Source organism: Panicum virgatum, chromosome 1N (genome assembly GCF_016808335.1).
Source record: "Panicum virgatum strain AP13 chromosome 1N, P.virgatum_v5, whole genome shotgun sequence".
Lineage (NCBI taxonomy): Eukaryota > Viridiplantae > Streptophyta > Magnoliopsida > Poales > Poaceae > Panicum > Panicum virgatum.
This window is the reverse complement of record NC_053145.1, coordinates 13,915,415-13,936,708: the sequence shown is the minus strand read 5'-3', so window position 1 is coordinate 13,936,708 and position 21,294 is coordinate 13,915,415.

Here is a 21,294-nt window from a genome sequence, read left to right as displayed (position 1 = left end):
TTAATAAGAAGATATAATGAATTACTCATAATTGGCAGCACTTAATTCTTATATGCACACATACTTTTCTAAATATGGTAATAAAGTGACTTATTTTCTGAGACAAATTTTGAATCATAGAATGACTTTTTTTTTTAGACGGATGGAGTATTTGTTTCCTCGCGGGATTTATTTGGGCATACTAATCTCATTCATGAAATTTTGACTAGGACTACATTTCTTTCTTTTAATGTTTACAATGACAGAATGACGTTAACATATATGAAATATTTTTTTAAAAAATAAATCCTCAAAAATTCGTTTGAAACTCTTGCAACCTAAATGAAGCTACATCAAAATAAACTAGCAAGTCTCACTAAGCTTAGGCTTACGTGTACCTCTAACTTGGTGTATTTGATTGTACTACAGTGCATGCGTGTCGTCAATAACCATTTCCACCACCTTTCTTTAGGACGGCCTAAGAGCTAAGGTACTGTGTGTTACTAGTTGCGTTTGTTGTAGATTGAGCCTCTCAGGTCTTTGGGTCAATTTTGTTGTTATGCTTTTTATTATTTTTCTACTATTTTCTCTCTTCCTAATAAATTTACACCAAGTATGTTGCCCACTTCAAAAAAGAAACGGTTTCCTGAAGCTAGCTTCATTTTACTTTTTTTTAAAAAAGAGAGAGCTTCATTTTGAACAGTAAATTTAAATATTTGCATCGGTTGCCCTTGAGGAAATGAGGAAAGCTGTTTAGCCCAAATCCCAAAAAGCTGTTGGTGGGCCCAACTGCTCATGATCCAGTACGCGACTTACCCTCTGATCCTGAGCGTTCGTTCCGGTCCGGACGGCCACGCCGCGAACCTTTCCCGCCCAATCAAACCCAAACCCCCACCGCCCTCCCCCGCCGGCGCCGCCGCCGCGATGGAGCTCTCGGCCGCCTTCGAGGAGCGCGTCCGGCAGATGGAGGACGCGTGCAACCACCGCCTCGCCCTCCTCCACGTCTCTCCCGCCGCTCCCCTTCTCACCCACCCCTCCAAACCCTAACTCCCCGGCCTCACCGGCGGCGCCTCCTTCGTCCCGTTGCCTTGTTGACGCAGGCCGAGAAGGAGATCCAGGCCGCCAAGACCAAGACTATGTGTTTGATTGGGCCTGTTGCTTACTAGTAATTTATATGGTAGCTAAACAAGAATGTGTTATGTTGTCAAATGGTCTGCTGATATATTATAGTGTCACTTGCAAGTCATGGCAGCATCGAGAAGGATAGGACATTATTTATGGTTGTACTTGGATCATAAGAAATTATCAATGCTAGATCCGTAAAGAGAATCATTGCTGGATAATTTTGTTCTATTAGGCCAAGGTAGCAAGAAATAGCTGGTCGTGGAAGCTGTGTGTATAATTTATCTTTTTGATCTTGGTGTTGGTGGATTCTCTATCAGTCCATCTTATCAGGTAGCTATTACTTTACTTGCCCGATGCAACAAAACAATTCACGAGTCATGGACCATGGTCTGCCCGTAACCATTAACTTCACAAGCATCCAAATAACATTAATATGAATTTAAAAGACACCCTGTTAGGTTTGCAGTGCAATGATATAGTCATGAATTTATAAGAATCACCCCTCCTAAGAAATTGTTGATTGGCCCATTTTGTTAGGTTTGCAGTGCAATGATATAGTCCAATAGCAAGGAGCTATCAGAAATAATATACAGCTCAAGATCTACTGATCTGATTTCTGACCAATGAATAGAGAGCCACTGCTCAAGATCCCATCAGGCTCTTACAGCTACACTATTCTTTGCCGTTGTCCGTGTGATTGTGTCTTCATATAGGGACAAACTATTTTCTGCTGATGCTGTGAATTTGTATCTGCATCTGATTAACGAATGGCTAATGTGATGGTTCCAGTTGAAATCTACACTGCAAGAGCTGCAGGGCAGCGAGATGTACTCCAACATCCCCGAGATTGATGCTGCAGAAGCCAGGAAGTCTGATCTGACTGCTAAGAAGGCAAAGCTGGACGAGAGCCCGGCTTCAGCCCGCCAGTTCAGAGCGCTGCTTCAGCAGCAGCTCGAGAAAGCTTTCCAGTCACAGGTTGGGGATCAAAACACAGCCCATGCTACCATCATTTGACCTCCGGGTCCAATCCTGCATAAGGAAAGCGAGGACCGAGGACGTCTGCGTCAGTACGCCCAGTGATTTTGCTCAAGCTTGATCCATCAGTTGTCCAGGTGAAAGAATTTTGGCATAAATACCAAGAGATACAAGGCTTCATTTCGGTTGTTCGCTGAAGAACACTTTTACTACGATTGTATGGTACTTTTGCACGGCGATGGAAGCCTGTTACTCGATCGTTGCTTCATTGCAACGCTTGATCTGAATTCAGGAGGCTGGTGCCTTCGCCATGCAGCAAGTGCGAAGCATGTATACTCGCCGCATTTGCTGCAGGATCATTGGCAAAGCGTGAGCCTTTTTCACCCCCGGTGGATTGAATTGGTACTGACGCTGCGAAGTGTGCAGCGTACTCCCCTCTCATCAATGTGTAGGGTTAGTCGCCCCCCATTTGCGTATTTGCATGCAGCCCAGAGGCAAAGTGGACGCTTTAGGGTTGGTGCCCCCTCTTCAACTACTCACGCACTTGTACCATCTCGTTAAATGCTGCTGCTGCACATGAGGAAGCTTTTCCTCGCCAATGTCAGGTACGACTCGTCCGTGCATTGTAGCGCTAGCGCACAACGAAATGCGGCTGTAATTCATAAATTCTAGCAAATAAATATCGGTCGTGCCAGGGGCTAGAGACAAAGAAAGATACAGAGACCGCAGTTAATAGAGTCACTGGTCATATGCAACAGCATGTCTGAGGTTTAGAGTTCATGTTCAGCTTACAAAATCAGGCGTTTAAAATGAAAAAGATGTTTAATGGTTTTCCCTTATTTTATAGGAAACATTCAACGAAAAATGTAAACTCTCCGTTTTTAACATCCTCTGAGGAGAAAGTCCCACGCATTGCACAGATAGATGGCCACAAATATCGACTACATACTTACATAGTTGTAAGCAAATAAGCAATACTGCCATGCTCATATATAAACCCATTTCACTTGCAGCACTAATATACAACTTGGAATCACTCATGTTATCCACCGTAAGTTTAGTAAGAAGAGTTTAGTAGTGATTGGCAAGCACAAAAGCTACGAGACAGCATCCATCTCAACACCTCTTTCTATCAACAGCACGCGCATATACCATTCGCTATATTAACAGCCATTCTTCACACTGTAGCAAAGAAAAAACAAGTGGCGTGTAGACGCTAAAATGACAAAAAAAAAACATAGTTATAAATCACTTGAGTTTCACCCCATTACCATGACACACTTTATACTCACCGCCAATGTTAAACCACCTATAGCCAGATTGGAAGAGGATACAATCTTCCTTTTCTTTTTGAGGAACGAGGATACAATCTTCCTTGAGCAGCACAAAAGCAATACAACCACATCGTTTCGAGCTCTCTCGTGTTAACTACAAATATGACCATTTTCTACGTAGATAACACGCCATATGCATATATGATGGCTCCATCATATTTTATTACGAGGAAGCAACTGGCTTCCCGGTCGAGAACCCCCCCCCCCCCTTCCTCGTGGCTGCGTCGGTGAGGGAGATTTTTTTAACCCTAGCATAGAATTTGTTTCCACGAGGATTCGAACCTAAGACCTAAGGAGAGTACTATTGGAGCCACCTAATTATTAGATCCATCTAACATAGTATTTTCTGTATTTCACTTCTGCATGGCGTCACTTACATGAAATAATGTTACCATCTTTTTTCTGGATTTACCTAGCACTACTACAAAAACGTTGATTTGTCCCGGTTGGAAAACCGCTGTTGTCCCGGTTTCCCAACCGGGAACGCCTGTCCGGGACAAAAGGGGGTGCCCTTTTGTCCCGGGTGTGGCAACCGGGACAAAAGAGGACCTTTTGTCCCGGTTGGTGTTACCAACCGGGACAAAAGGTGCAGCCAGCGCCCACGTGGCTGGTGCACCCTTTTGTCCCGGTTGGTGTTACCAACCGGGACAAAAGGTCTCTTTTTTTTCATGTTTTTCTTTTCTCAATTCTTTTTCTATTTCAATTATACTTTTGCATTTCAATTAAACTTATGTATTGGAATTCAGTGTGTATGATCTCCACTAATATATACATATATATAGTTACTTATATAATATTTGTCCTAGATAGTTTTCATATATAAATTAATTCACTTATATATATATATGTATACACATATCTATACATGTGAATTCCTTTACATATGAAAATGTCTAGGACCAATATTATATAAATATATATATATATATACACACATATATTATTGGAGTGCTTATATATATAATACATACATACTCCATCATATTTGCATAGGTATATTCGTTCTTAATTACATAGTAGAATTCGCCTTTTGGAAATTTAATACATACATACTCATAAATAGAAATTTAATACATAGACACACATATATATTTACATAGTTATATTCGTTCTTAATTACATGTATACGCGTATATTGTCATATTTGCTGTGATTGTCAATATTAGATATTCCATCATAGTAGAATTCGCCTTTTGGATCGAGGACTTGCTCAACAATAAATCCGGAGAATTGTTCTTGAATCGCCATAATCTTTTCCTCCGGTATGAGTTTATCGCGCATCTCCCCGACCTATGGAAAAAGGGGATAATTAATTTCGACTAATTAAAATACGAGTTCAAATATTAACAAGTTTTTTTACTTACTTCCTCCTCCCAATCTGTCCAGCCCTTTGGAGGACCTACCAGACCATGGATGTTCTCGCATACATAGTATGCGCACAATACAGTGCCTGGTTTCTGCACTTTAAGAGAGAAGAAATTATCAGGTATTTACATGAATATATAATAAAACTAATGAATCGTGCAACGAATCATCCAAGCCCGTACCGGAAAATCTGTCTTGATCTTCAATTCCTTGTCAAATTTGCCTGGATGATTTTTAGCGAATTCTTTCCAAACCCTGTGCATGATTAGAACAATTATAGTCAAGTAACAAAGTGATTCAAATTATCGGTCATGGACGGAGTAGTGGTAGAATTACTTTTTCATCATGTTAAGAAGATTTTCGTATTGTTCTGGAGGTCTCCTCAATGAGTCCATAACCACGAGTAGGCTCTTCTCGGGAATTATGGCAATTAGGACAAAGTGTTCACTGCAAGATTATACGGAGGCAGTTCTTGGTAGTTAAGGTTTAAACAATTCGATTACAGAATAGAAAGAGTTAGACGGAAGGAATCACTCACGCAAAGTTGTAAGGAAACAATATCATTTGCTTGTTGTGATGAACGCTTATGTACTTGAACAAGTTTTGGAATATGTCATCGGAATTGTCACGTAGAAGCCTCCAATTACAAGTAATTGGGTCGATGAAGCCGAGGTGAGAGTATCCCTTTCTTCTGCAAGTATGTATCTCCATTCTACATGATACCGAATAAATCAAGAGATCAGTATGTTGAGATCATGCAAAACAGTACGTAAGGAGAGTAAAATACTTACAGAACCCACAAGCCGACCATAGAGATGTCGAGGGCCTCCTGATGGAATAGTTGGTAAATTTCTTCCCAGCTTATCCATATAATGGCCTCCCCCCTAAGAAATCGTCATCTTTAATCTTTGCACCCTGCATGAAGATGCAATCGGCCATCGCACGCATATAGTGCTGGTGCAGCTTATACATTTGCGTTGGAAGCACAGACACTACTTCGGGGGGTACAAGAGTTTTGCCGATCTCAAACGTCCATTTGACGACCACATCGGCCTTTGGAATATCTTCTCCCCCTGCAATCTGAGCGGCCGTCAGGTTTGATTCTTTCAGAAATATAACAAAGTCTTGTTCTTGCGTCGTCTGTCCCACTACGAGAGGCTCTATTGATTGTTTCTTTTGGGCTCCGAGCTGTGGAACGTCGGACGACGACGACTTTGATTGTCTCTTCTTTTTCTCAGTAGTTTTGATAATTGTGCGTTCGTAGTCTGAGGGGGGGTCTCTCGGAATGAATTTTCTCTTATTTGCTTCGCACATTCCCTTAAAAAATTTCAAATCTATCGGATTTATCACTTTCTCGGGCTCCGGCTCCGGCTTCGGCTTGAAGTGCTCTTTAACTCTTTCTTGAGTTATCCGATCGCATTCTTCAAGGCTCATGTCCCAGGGTTTAATAGGAGCCTCCTTGGTTTTCTTCTCCTTTTCCTTCTTCTTCTTTGGAGGCTCCTTAGCCGGTGCAGCTACCTTCTTTGCCGGCGGCCGTTTCTGCTTCTTTGCCGGCGGCGGAGGGGGTGACCATGGAGGCGACGGTGACGCTTGAGTGTTCATCGGCGCATGAGATGATGGTGATGGAGAATGTGCCGGTGAACCTTGCCGAGACAGTGCTGCCCTTGGGGAGTTTTGCGGAGATGCCGGTCTTGGAGAGGCATGCTGAGATGCCGGTCTTGGTGTTTGATCATCCGACTTTAGGACAATGTAGCGCTTATCCAATAGGATGTAGCCATGAATGGCTTCTGCTAGTGTCCTCTCCCCATCGCCTCCAGGAATATCAAGCTCGAGCGTCTCCCAACCCTGGCACACCTGCTCCACGCCAACTCTTGTGTATCTAGGCGGAATTTGTTGGCCGTGGTACACGTCGCCTGGTTCGGTTGGCATGGCGGTACCATACGCAACAGTGAACATTAAGTTCTTAACGGCAGTCTGCAGGTCACAAGGTGTCCGGTGGGTGATCTCATCCACTGGAAATCGCTGCGGGGCCGACGCTTCAACTGTGGCCTGGATCCCCGTGGGCTCGGCGATGGCGACGTCTGTGGAAACGCAGCTGCTTTTCCGCTGAGACAGGTGATCGGCTGCGACACTAGGCTCTGGAGGCACCGTTTGCGCTTGCTGTTGCTGGCTCATTGCTACGGCCACTTGGCGTTGAACCTCTTCCTCCAGTCTTTGATCGTGTGACATGAGCCGTTCCTCTAGCCTTCGCAAGTGCTCCCGCTCATCATTCTTTCTTCTTTGCCGGCTTCTATATGAATCAATGTAATCCCTGAACCCATACTTCCACGGAACCACGCCTTTGCCTCTTGTGCGGCCCGGATGCTCTGGATTCCCAAGGGCGTAAGTCAGCTCGTCCCTCTCTCTATCCAGCTGGAATGTTCCCTCGGCCGCTGCTTGTATGGCCTCCTGTAGTCTCTGGGCTGCTCGCTGGATGTTTGGCCCATAGATGCAGTCACCAGTCATTGGGTCCAAGCTTCTCCCGTGACCATAAAACCAGGTCCTTGACCTTTCAGGCCAGTTCATGGTCGCAGGTTAGATGCCTCTGTCAAGCAGATCCTGCTCCATCTTCTCCCATTTGGGTACTGCAAGCTTGTAGCCTCCTTGGCCTAGAGTGTGATGGTACACTTTCTTCGAGGCGTTGTCTTTGGCCTTCTGCACCTTCTGAAGCCCAAGCTCTGAAGACTTGTATTCCACAAATGCATCCCAGTGACCCCTGAGCTTTTCGAGCTCGCCGGTAAATACGGGTGTGGTCCCGGTCTTGATATATTTCTTCGTCAAAATTTTCTTGAATGATCGCAGCTGTTCGGCCATCTTACTCAGGGTCCAGCGCTTGCATATCTCTTCGGATTCAGCTGGAACCGTGAAGTTTTTCTTAAGCTCCTGACAGCACCATTCTTTTTCTCTTTCGGGTACCGCATCCCGTTCCTCGCTTGGATTGGACGCTTTCCAGAGCCTGAAGCTGATCGGGATGAGGTCCCTGACAATACATCCGGATTGTCTTATGAATTTTTTGGCGGCAGCTTCTGGAGCGATCGGTTCGCCATCTGGACCAACTTCCGTTATAATGAACCGTCCTTCCAGTTTTTTTGTTGGGCCTCGCTTCGTCTTTTTCTGCTGCGATGATGATCCAGACGGCTATAAAAAAACATTCATAGTATTCATATAGATTCAGATGAGAATATGATTGTCACTACAAATAAGTATAGTTGTGATATGTACATTAGCACTTTGTTCAGCAGCAGCGTCATCCTGAATAGATGGTGCCTCAATTCCATCACCGGACATATTCAAATATATGTCGGTATTGCTGCCATCATCAGCTTGTTCAGCGACATCTCCTTGACCTTCGCCAATCATATTCAACAGGAACTGTTCATCTTCCGCGTCTGTGTGTCGCGGGTCCATTGTAACTAAAATATGAATACAAATAAAACCCTTAAAAAATTATCTAAATAATCCACTACAGAAATTTGCGGCTGGGTATGCCGAATATAGAAAAAAAATTGAAGCTAATACGCAATATAGTTGACGATAAGTTGCATAACAAATCCATAATCGCACCGTTCGGCTGCTGTTACAGCTGCCACCGCCATTTTGCGCTGCCTCAACACGCGGTAGCAACAGCCAAGCGCTGTGGAACGGTGCGAATAATAATCGGTTGCGGCCTCCTTCGCACTAATGCTGGGGTACTGGCACTGGGACGGCGAGGGCTTGCGGCTTGCCCTTGCCGGAGTTGCCGTTGCCGAGTTGGGGAGGTCATCAGGATGAGAGAGCCGGATGCCGGTCGCCGGAGTGCCGCCAAAGCCGATCCAGGGGATAGGCGGAGGGCCGAGGGCCGAAGGCAAAGGGCTCAAAGCCGAGGGCCGGAGGCGCACTGGGGCGAACGCGGAGCCGGGGGGGGGGGGGGGGGGACGGGGGCTCAGGGCGAGCTATGAGCAGAGACGGAGAGAATGATTCTTTTGCATTTGAGGCTTCCTTGCTAGGCTTTATTAAATTGGGTCCATAAGTTGTATATGATACTCTCTCCATGTCAAAATAAGTATAGTTTTTTTGCATCCAAATTTTGTCCCACAAAGAATGTAGTTTTAGCTTGTAATGAGATTCATCTAATTAAAGCAATACTAATTATACCAAGAAAGCATTGCATAGAAGAACGTATAGAGCGAATCAAATATTCAGTAGATATTATTTTTCTAGTTTCAATGTGTATGCATTCATTAAGGATCTAGAAAACCAAATAAATAATACAGTTTTCAATCACAATTGGTAGAAGTAATTATAGGTAACAAAGTTATTTTTTTGAACGAGTAATGTGTTTGAAATTTTCTAAAACTACAATTTTTGTGCAATGGAGTATATACATCTATGCACCGGCGGAGCTACATGTCGGCAAACATGGGTTGTGGCCCCCCCTTGGCCCAAATGAAATCACATAACATCATTTCAAGTTTAATTGGTTCAGTGATTTTCCTTCTTAGTTAGAGTATTCAAAGACCAATCACCGAGCATATTGTCTTCTTTACTTCATTTCCAGTAAGAATATAAAGAGAAGAAGTAGTTTTGATGTCTTCGATCGCAGTATAAGATTTTGGCACACTTGAATGATATATTGTTTCGGTTGCTTCTTGTCTCTACCAGTTTCAACAGGGAGCATTGAGTGTGCTTTTTCTACCTTGAAGATCATCAAAATAGGACTGCGCAATACCAATACGATGAAAGACGAATTTTTTTACAACAGCTTGCTAGTATATATGTTTATAAGTTAAGTAAAATGATATTTTTCTCTAAATTTTGGGTATGCCTAGGCATAAAGGGGCATACCCCTGGTGCCGCCCCGGAGCGGAGAGGGTGGCGGCGCGGCGGCGTGCAGTGGAGGCCGCCGACGAGGGCGTGCGCGCGGAGTGGAGGCCGGGGGCGGCGAAGACTAGGGCGGCGGACATCAACGGCGGCGGCGCTCGCAGGGACGACGGCGCTCGGTGACGTGGGCTCGCGCGGCGGGGCTCTGGGCGGCGACGTCGACGGCGGCGGTGCTCGGGGAGCTCGAGCGGTGGGGGGAGCAGGGGAACGGACGGCGGGAGGGAGGAAGGGCGAAGGAGGGAGGAAGCTAGGAAATATAGGGGGGGCCTTTTGTCCCTTTTGTCCCGGGTGGTGGCTTCACCCGGGACAAAAGGGGCTTTTGGGCGGGCTGGGAAAATTCCCAGCCCGCGGCCCACCTTTAGTCCCGGGTCGATCTACCACCCGGGACAAAAGGGGCCGTTTTCCCTCGTTCCCGCCTAATGTTATGTTTGTTTTTGTTTCTTTTTACTTTTCTTTTAAAATTGGCTTTCATTGGTTAATTCAGTTAATAAAATTATGATTCCAAAAATTATGGAACAAAATTTCTTATCTCTATATAAACTTGATACACGCAACAAAAATAATTAATTTTCATTCAAGTGATTGGGTCAATGAAATATCTAACTTTTTTGAAATCATATTTGTTATTTTGACCATGCAAAAATATATTAGGTGAATTTTTTTTTAACTGTTGCTTTTCGACAGAAAGTGGATTCTATCACGATATTAACGTTTAAAAAGTGAATTTTAGATAAAATTAAGCAATTTCATGATATTAATGAGTAGTGTGTGAGTTTGAGAGATAATGTGTGTTAGTGAGATTGTGTGTGTTAGTGAGAGAGTATAGTGTGTTAATGTGAATGTAATTTCATGAAATAAATAAAATTTATTGAGTAATCCATTATTGAATGAAAATTATAATTGAGTCTAGTAATTAAGTGAAAAATATATAAATTAATATATATAACACATAAAGTATAATTGTACAGTACATATATAATAAAAGTATTCGAATTGCGATTATATTTTTATACAATAATATAAAATGATTCAAGTACATGAAGGATTAGCGGTAACAGACTTTCTCTTCACAAATGTCCCTTGATTATGATCACGGCGCAAGTATGGAGCATCATCATTGGCTAGCAGGATGCATGGATCAGCATTTACTTCGAAAGGTGGAATGGCAACAAAATTATTATATTCTTCTGAAAAGTCTGTCTTGTCCTCCACTCCAACGATGTTTCTCTTTCATGATAGAACTATGTGTCGCTTAGGCTCATCCTTTTGCTTGTTTATCCCCTTCTTTGGCTTGCTGGACATGTCCTTAATGTAGAAAACCTGAGCAACATCCTGGGCTAGGACAAATGGCTCGTCTCTATACCCAAGATTGTTGAGATCAACTATTGTCATCCCATACTCATTTTTTGTTACCCCTCCTCCAGATAGCTTAACCCATTGGCAACGAAATAGAGGCACCTTGAAATTGGGACCGTAATCCAGCTCCCATATCTCTTCAATGTAGCCGTAATATGTGTCCTTTTTTCCATTATTGTCCGTGGCATCCATACGAACACCGCTGTTTTGGTTGGTACTCTTTTTATCTTGGGCTATCGTATAAAATGTGTTTCCATTTATCTCGTACCCTTGGTATGTTAAGATATTCCAAGATGGTCCCCTAGCCAATAAGAACAGTTGTTCACTTATATCCATGTTATGCATTAGATGCTTCCGCAACTAGCTGCAGAAAGTGTTCATGTGCTCACGTGTAATCCATGCCTCAGACTTTTCCGGGAAATTGGAGAGCAGAATTTTCTTGTGTTCCTCGATATATGGGTCAACCAAGGATGATTGTTGAAGAACCGTATAATGCGCTTTCTTGAATGAGAAATCATCTGTGCATACATAAGATTTCTTTCCTAATGTACCCTTTCCAGTTAGTCTCCCCTCATATCGCAATTCAGGGACTCCAATCGGTTTAAGGTCATCAATAAAGTCAACACAAAAGTCAATGACCTCCTCAGTTCCGTAGGCACTGGCGATGCTTCCTTCTGGACGAGCTCTATTACGAACACATTTCTTGAGTACCCCCATGAACCTTGCGAATGGGAACATGTTGTGTAAAAATACTGGTCCGAGGATATCAATCTCTTTGACAAGGTGCACTAGAAGATGTGTCATTGATGTTGAAGAAAGATGGTAGAAATATCAGCTCAAAGCCAACAAGACATTGCACCACATCGTTTTGCAGCTTTATCAAATTCTTCGGGTCAATTATCTTCTGAGAAACTGCGTTGAGGAAGGCACATATCTTCACGATGGTTAACCGGACGTTATCAGGCATAATCCCCCGCAGCACAACCGGAAGAAGTTCGGTCATAAGCACATGGCAGTCATGGGACTTGAGATTTGTAAATTTCTTATCTGCCAAATTTAAGATTCCTTTTATATTGGATGAGTATCCAGATGGAACCTTTATACTGCTCAAGCAGTCAAACATGGTTTCTTTCTCTTCCTTGCTAAGAGTATAGCTGGCAGGACTTAAGTATTGTCGTCCATTATCTCGCTCTTGTGGATGTAAGGCATCTCGTTCTTCCATACGTTGCAATTATTGACGTGCTTCTACTGTATCTTTTGTCTTTCCGTACACTCCCAAGAATGCTATCAGGTTGACGCAAAAATTCTTCGTGAGGTGCATCACATCAATTGCATGACGAACATCTAAGACTTCCCAATATGGTAGCTCCCAAAATATAGATTTCTTCTTCCACATGGGCGCCATTCCGTTTTCGTTCGGAACAGGTTGGCTACCAGACCCCTTTCCAAAAATAACTTCTAGATCTTTTACCATGTTGAAGACGTCTTTACCACTATGGTGCATCGGTTTTGTTCGGTGGTCCGCTTGGCCTTTGAAATGCTTGCCCTTCTTTCGTACCGCATGCCTGATGGGAAGAAACCGACGATGACCCATATATACAACCTTCTTACAGTGAGTCAACCATATATTATCGGTATCATTTAAATAGTGTGTGCATGCTTTGTATCCCTTGTTTGAATGTCCTGACAAGTTACTAAGAGCAGGCCAGTCATTGATAGTTACGAACAGCAATGCTCGTAGGTTGAAGTTTTCCTGTTTGTATTCATCCCACATCCGTACACCTTCATCGCCCCAGAGCAATAAGAGTTCTTCGACCAATGGTCTTAGGTACACATCAATGTCATTTCCGGGCTGCTTTGGACCCGGGATAACCACTGGCATCATGATGAACTTTCGTTTCATGCAGAGCCATGGTGGAAGATTGTACAGACAAAGAGTCACAGGCCAAGTGCTATGACCACTGCTCATCTCACCAAAAGGATTCATGGCATCCGTACTCAAACCGAACCTTATGTTTCTCGCATCCAAATCAAATTTAGGGTACGTTCTATCTATTTTTCTCCACTGCGACCCATCAGCGGGGTGTCTCAACATCGAGTCTTTCTTGCGTTCCTCTTTGTGCCATCGCATCAACTTAGCATTATCTTTATTTCTAAACAGACGCTTCAAACGTGGTATTATAGGCGAATACCACATGACCTTCGCAGTAACTCTCTTCCGGGGAGGCTCCCCCTCGACATCTCCAGGATCATCTTTTCTAATCTTGTAACGCAATGCACTGCATACGGGACATGCATCCAAATTCTTGTACTCGCCTCGGTAGAGGATGCAGTCGTTGGGGCATGCATGTATCTTTTGCACTTCCAGTCCCAAAGGGCAAACAAGTTGTTTGGCTTCATACGTTGTGACAGGCAATTCATTGTCCTTAGGAAGCAACTCCAAGGTGGTGCCAAGTTTCTTAAATCCATTTTGACAATCTGGGTACAACAACTTATGGTGGTCCTCTAACAACTTCTGGAACTTCATCCTCTCCGTTTCACTCTCACAGTCTGCCTACACATTGTGCAATGCCTGCCCCAGATCGTCGCTGGGATCATTTTCTGCTATATCTACTTCGGGCTCTTCCATGGGAATATCGTCATCGAATGCACCGATTCCAGCATTCCCGGGAAAGTGGTCGTCAAAATCTTCTTCTTCATTGTCTTCCATGGTAACCCCCTGTTCTCCGTGCTTCGTCCAACAAACATACTTCTTCATGAAACCATTTGCGAAAATGTGGCTGTGTAGGATTCTTGAAGATGAGTAATCCTTGTTATTGTTGCAATGAACACACGGGCAGCACATAAAACCATTTTGCTTGTTTGCCTCAGCCACAGACAAAAAATAATGCAGGCCATCAATGAATTCTTTCGAACGTCGGTCAGCATTGTACATCCATTGCCGGTCCATCTGCATTTTAAATAAATCGATTTGAATTCTTTACACGTATCGAATAAATAAAATATATCAAACCTAAATTAAACTAAATGTAACATAACATGAATAATTAAAAGATATGCAATATCCATCATACATCTTGATTAATTAAAAGGAGTACTTAATACATTACAGAACTTAACAAAGGAGTACTATACATGAAATTTAAAAACTCGGTCAACAACACATAGGTTTTCAACCGTCCTTGCGTTGGAACACAGAATGTTCTAACGGATTTTTTGCTGGCGCAGAAGAAGATGGCGGAGCTGAAACCTCCGAGTTTGGTGGTGACGAACCGTAACGCCGCAATAAATCCTCAAGATCAAACGGAGGTTCCTCGCCCTTTGCCATGCATTCTCTATATTCTTTTTCCAAATAACGGAGCGCTGCCCTATGAAAAACACTAGGTTTTTTGGACCGACGACCTACTCGAGTTGTGCCCTTCTCTCCAGAAGGACAACGATCACCCCCACCGGCGCCACTCTCTCCAGCTGCTGAAGCCATATTTTACTGAAAAATACCTTTATTTTCCACATAATTATAAATTCTTACCATTACAATGCAAAAATTATTTACTATTACAATTACAATGATCAGATTAATAACTCTTGCAAATAACAATGAAATCATATAAAAAAGACGAAATGTATCATTAATCCTAAAGAAATCTCTAATTAATTGAAAGAATTCTCTATAACTTCTAATTACTTTGACACCCTTCAGTTCCAGGAGTACACTAGAGTACTGAATAAATACATTCATGAATAATTCATTCATATTACAAAAAATTCTAATATACTCATTTCATTAATTCATTCATGAATACAAAAATCAACTATCCACAATATGGTCATGTATACAAGTACATCACATGAAGTGTCTACACTCATTCTAAAAATTTCTACTATCCACATACTCATCTAAATCTAAAAGAAAATCACACCTACATATGCAATCTAGCTAAATGTCCAAGAAATGAGCTAGCTACACATTTTCTCTATTTCTAAAGCATGAAATGAGCTATACAAGCCAAGGAAGAAGAGAAAAACAAGCCCCAAACCTTTAGCGCCGATGGATGGACGGGGAATCAAAGATCTTCACAAATGTGGTGAAGAAATGAGCAAGAACTCCTCCCTCTCCCGAGCCGAGAATAGCATGAAACAAGTGAGCTGAATGGCTCGGGCAGGGGGGGAGGGAAGGGGATAAGGGGGCCAAGGCCTTTTTTCCCGGTTGGAGACACCAACCGGGACAAAATGGGGGCCTTTTGTCCCGGTTGGTAGTTCCAACCGGAACAAAAGGGTACGCGGGCCTTTTGTCCCGGTTGGAACCACCAACCGGGACAAAAGACCCCCATTTTGTCCCGGTTGGTGTCTCCAACCAGGACAAAAGGCCTTGTCCCCCCCCCCCCCCCCCCCCGCTGACCCGGCTAGCCGTTGGACCCGGGACAAAAGCCACCTATTGTCCCGGGCCCAAAGGCTGCCGGGACAAATGGCCTGGAACGAAGGCCTATTCTGTAGTAGTGTAGTCTTTTTCGCACTTCACTTCTGCACACCATCACAAATGTTGAACACCTAGAGGTCCTGCAGCTGTCTAAATGTCATCTCCTTCTTCTCGACCCTTCTTTCTATTACTAACATGCACATACGCCCATTTTTTAGATAGACAAGCCATCATTACAACACCTCCGAGGGAAACCACTTTTAAAAGGAGAACATTACCATTTTAATCAAATGTACCAAAGGTTCTTGCGTGATTCATTCCTGCACTCTAGCACAAATATTAAACGGCTAGCGGACGTGGTACCAGCCTTCCTCCTTTTTGATCTTTCTATCACAAATATTATCATAGTTTCTTCAAATTTATCTAAATATTTTCTATACTTCACTCCTACATACCATCACAAATATCAAAAGGCTAGCGTCACCAGGATTGGCCGCCTAAACTTTAGCCCTGCTTCTCTATCCTTCTTTCCATCACTACATGCACATATGTCCATATCCTCTAGATAGATATAAACTATCGGTCATACCAGTGCTGAGGAAAAGCTATTTTCAAGTAGAACACTACCATTTTTTTTGAACTTATTAAAGGCTACTTCATAGTTCACTCCGACATGCCATCACAAATATGAAATGTCTAGCGGCAGCAGAATCAGCAATCTAAACTTCACACCCGCTTTTCAACCCTTATTTTTATCACTAACAAGCACATACGTCCATTATATGGATAGTTGAGCCGCCACCATGGCGCCTCTTCTATGAGCCACTTTAAACGGATAATTTTACCTTTCTTCAGAATCTATTTAGTTTTTCCTGTGTTTCACTTCCGCATGGTGCTACTTGCATGAAATGGCTAGTGGCCCTAAGACCGGCAACGTAAACGTCACTTGTGCTTCTCCGCCGTTCTTTCTATCACTAACATTCACATACGTCCATTCTTTGGATAGATGAGTCACGGCTACAATACCTCTAAGAAAAGCTATTTATAAAGAAGAACGTTACCATCTTTTTTCCGGACTTACCTAATCTTTTTTCGCAATTCACTCTTGCACGCCATCACAAATGTTGAACACCTAGCGGTCCTGCAACTGCCTAAATGTCGCCTCCTTATCGACCCTTCTTTCTATTACTAACATGCAGATACACCCATTTTTTAGATAGACGAGCCACCGTTACAACATCTTTAAGCAAAACCATTCTAAAATGGAGAACATTACCATTTTTTTGTCAAATTTACCTAAGGTTCTTGCGTGATTCACTCATTCACGCTAAATGGCTAGCAGCCGTGAGACCAGCCATCTAAACGTTATTCCTCCTTCTCGATCTTTCTATCATAAATATTATCATAGTTTCTTCAAACTTAACCTAAATATTTTCTGTACTTCACTCCTACATACCATCATAAATATCAAAAGGCCCCAGTATTGGCCGCCTAAACTTAAAGCCCGCTTCTCTATCCCTCTTTCTATCACTACATGCACATATATCCATATCCTCTAGATAGAAATAAGCCATCGGCCATACCACTGCCACGGAAAATTTTCAAGGAGAACACTACCATCTTTTTTCGAACTTATCAAAGTCTACTTCATAGTTCACTTCGACACACCATCACAAATATGAAATGGCTAGCAGCATCAGAATCGGTAATCTAAACTTCACACCCACTTTTCAACGCTTCCTTTTATCACTAACAAGCATATATGTCCATTATATGGATAGTTGAGCCGCCACCATGGTACCTCTATTAAGAGCCGAGTTAAACGGATAATTTTACCTTTCTTTAGGATCTATTAAGCTTTTTCTGTATTTCATTTCCGCACAGCGTCACTTACATGAAATGGCTAGTGTCCTAAAATTGGCAGCAAATGTCACTCCTACTTCTCTACCGTTCTTTCTATCACTAATGTTCACATACATCCATTCTTTGGATATAGATGAGCCACCGCTTCCATCCTCTAAGAAAAGCTATTTCTAAAGAAGAACGTTACCATCTTTTTTCTGGACCTATCTAGTCTTTTTCGAAATTCACTCCCGCACGCCATCACAAATGTTGAACAACTAGCGGTCTTGATGTCAGCTGGCTAAACGTCACCTCCTTCTTCTCGGCCCTTCTTTCTATCAAGCGGTCATGATACCAGTTGTCTAAACATCACCTCCTTCTTCTCGACTCTTCTTTCTATCTTTAATACGCACATACGTCCATTTTTTTGATGGATGAGCCACCGTTTCAACCTCTATAGGGAAAGCCACTTTAAAAGGAGAACGTTACCATTTTATTTGTCAAACTTACATAAGTTTCTTGCGTGATTCACTCTACACGACTACACACCATCACAGATTGCTTGATTCACTCGTGCACACCATCACGGATATCAAACGGCTACCAGCCGTGAGACCAGCCATCTAAACGTCGTTCCTCCTTCTCGATCTTACTTTCAATACGCACATATACTACAGAATAGGCCTTTATTCCAGGCCATTTGTCCCGGCAGCCTTTGGGCCCGGGACAATAGGTGGCTTTTGTCCCGGGTCCAACGGCTAGCCGGGCCAGCGGGGGGATAGGGGCATTTTGTCCCGGTTGGAGATACCAACCGGGACAAAAGGGGGGCCTTTTGTCCCGGTTGGTGTCTCCAACCGGGACAAAAGGCATTGGCCCCCTTATCCCCTTCCCTCTCCCCCCGCCCGAGCCATTCAGCTCACTTGTTTCTTGCTGTTCTCGGCTCGGGAGAGAGGAGTTCTTGCTCATTTCTTCACCACATTTGTGAAGATCTTTGATTCCCCGTCCATCCATCGGCGCTAAAGGTTTGGGGCTTGTTTTTCTCTTCTTCCTTGGCTTGTATAGCTCATTTCATGCTTTAAAAATAGAGAAAATGTGTAGCCAGCTCATTTCTTGGACATTTAGCTAGATTGCATATGTAGGTGTGATTTTCTTGTAGATTTAGATGAGTATGTGGATAGTAGAAATTTTTAGAATGAGTGTAGACACTTCATGTGATGTACTTGTATACATGACCATATTGTGGATAGTTGATTTTTGTATTCATGAATGAATTAATGAAATGAGTATATTAGAATTTTTTGTATTATGAATGGATTATTTTGACACTCTAGTGATGTATTTATTCAGGCTCACATTGAAACCATCTAGAAGCTAAAAAAATCTTTATTTCGAAACAAGTATACGTCGTTAATCTCCATCCAACGGTGATGGCACTACCTTTCGGGAATACACGATGCACTATAAGCACGTCGCGAATCGGTTGGTCGCATCACCAGCACTTCCGATTGATAAGAAGACATCATTTGACGCAGTCAGCATGACCGTTGTTGTACTGAGAGCATATCAATGAGCATGCTGTCTGTGCCAAGTGCTGTGCTTATTAATCGTAAATGTTGGTGCTGCGACTGGCCGATTGGTGACATCCTTGTACCGCACCGTGTCCCCCCGAAAGGCAGTGTCATCACCGCAGGGTTGAGGTTACTGACATATACATTTTCAGAAATAAAGGTTTATTTTTCTTCTAGAGGGTTTCTGGATATTGAAAAGAGTGTAGTCCTGGAACTGAAGGGTGTCAAAGTAATTAGAAGTTATAGAGAATTCTTTCAATTAATTAGAGATTTCTTGAGGATTAATGATACATTTCGTCTTTTTTATATGATTTCATTGTTATTTGCAAGAGTTATTAATCTGATCATTATAATTGTAACAGTAAATAATTTTTGCATTGTAATGGTAAGAATTTATAATTTTGTGGAAAATAAAGGTATTTTCAGTAAAATATGGCTTCAGCAGCTGGAAAGAGTGGCGCCGGTGGGGGTGATCGTTGTCCTTCTGGAGAGAAGGGCACAACTCGAGTAGGTCGTCGGTCCAAAAAACCTAGTGCTTTTCATAGGGCAGCGCTCTGTTATTTGGAAAAAGAATATAGAGAATGCATGGCAAGGGGCGAGGAACCTCCGTTTGATCTTGAGGATTTATTGCGGCGTTACGGTTCGTCACCACCAAACTCGGAGGTTTCAGCTCCGCCATCTTCTTCTGCGCTAGCAAGAAATCCGTTAGAGCATTCTGTGTTCCAACGCAAGGACGGTTGAAAATCTATGTGTTGTTGACCGAATTTTTAAGTTTCATGTATAGTACTCCTTTGTTAAGTTCTGTAATGGATTAAGTACGCCTTTTAATTAATCAAGATGTATGATATATATTGCATATCTTTTAATTATTCATGTTATGTTACATTTAGTTTAATTTAGGTTTGATATATTTTATTTATTCGATACGTGTAAAGAATTCAAATCGATTTATTTAAAATGCAGATGGACCGGCAATGGATGTACAATGCTGACCGACGTTCGAAAGAATTCATTGATAGCCTGCATTATTTTTTGTCTGTGGCTGAGGCAAACAAGCAGAATGGTTTTATGTGCTGCCCGTGTGTTCATTGCAACAATAACAAAGATTACTCATCTTCAAGAATCCTACACAGCCACATTTTTGCAAATGGTTTCATGGAGAAGTATGTTTGTTGGACGAAGCACGGAGAACAGGGGGTTACCATGGAAGACAATGAAGAAGAAGATTTTGACGACCACTTTTCCGGGAATGCTGGAATCGGTGCATTCGATGACGATATTCCCATGGAAGAGCCCGAAGTAGATGTAGCAGAAAATGATCCCAGCGATGATCTGGGGCAGGCATTGCACAATGTGCAGGCAAACTGTGAGAGTGAAACGGAGAGGTTGAAGTTCCAGAAGTTGTTAGAGGACCACCATAAGTTGTTGTACCCAGATTGTCAAAATGGATTGAAGAAACTTGGCACCACCTTGGAGTTGCTGCAATGGAAGGCGACAAATAGTGTATCCAACAAGGGATTTGGTGAATTACTCAAACTTGTTAAAAAATGCTTCCTAAGGACAATGAATTGCCTGCCACAACGTATGAAGCCAAACAACTTATTTGCCCTTTAGGACTGGAAGTGCAAAAGATATATGCATGCCCCAACGACTGCATCATCTACCGAGGCGAGTACGAGAATTTGGATGCATGTCCCGTATGCAGTGCATTGCGTTACAAGATTAGAAAAGATGATCCTGGAGATGTCGAGGGGGAGCCTCCCCGGAAGAGAGTTACTGCGAAGGTCATGTGGTATTCGCCTATAATACCACGTTTGAAGCGTCTGTTTAGAAATAAAGATAATGCTAAGTTGATGCGATGGCACAAAGAGGAACGCAAGAAAGACTCGATGTTGAGACACCCCGCTGATGGGTCGCAGTGGAGAAAAATAGATAGAACGTACCCTGAATTTGATTTGGATGCGAGAAACATAAGGTTCGGTTTGAGTACGGATGACATGAATCCTTTTGGTGAGATGAGCAATGGTCATAGCACTTGGCCTATGACTCTTTGTCTGTACAATCTTCCACCATGGCTCTGCATGAAACGAAAGTTCATCATGATGCCAGTGATTATCCCGGGTCCAAAGTAGCCCGGAAATGACATTGATGTGTACCTAAGACCATTGGTCGAAGAACTCTTATTTCTCTGGGGCGATGAAGGTGTACGGATGTGGGATGAATACAAATAGGAAAACTTCTACCTATGAGCATTGCTGTTCGTAACGATAAATGACTGGCCTGGCCTGCTCTTAGTAACTTGTCAGGACATTCGAACAAGGGATACAAAGCATGCACACACTGTTTAGATGATACCAATAATATATGGTTGACTCACTGTAAGAAGGTTGTATACATGGGTCATCGTCGGTTTCTTCCCATCAGGCATGCGGTA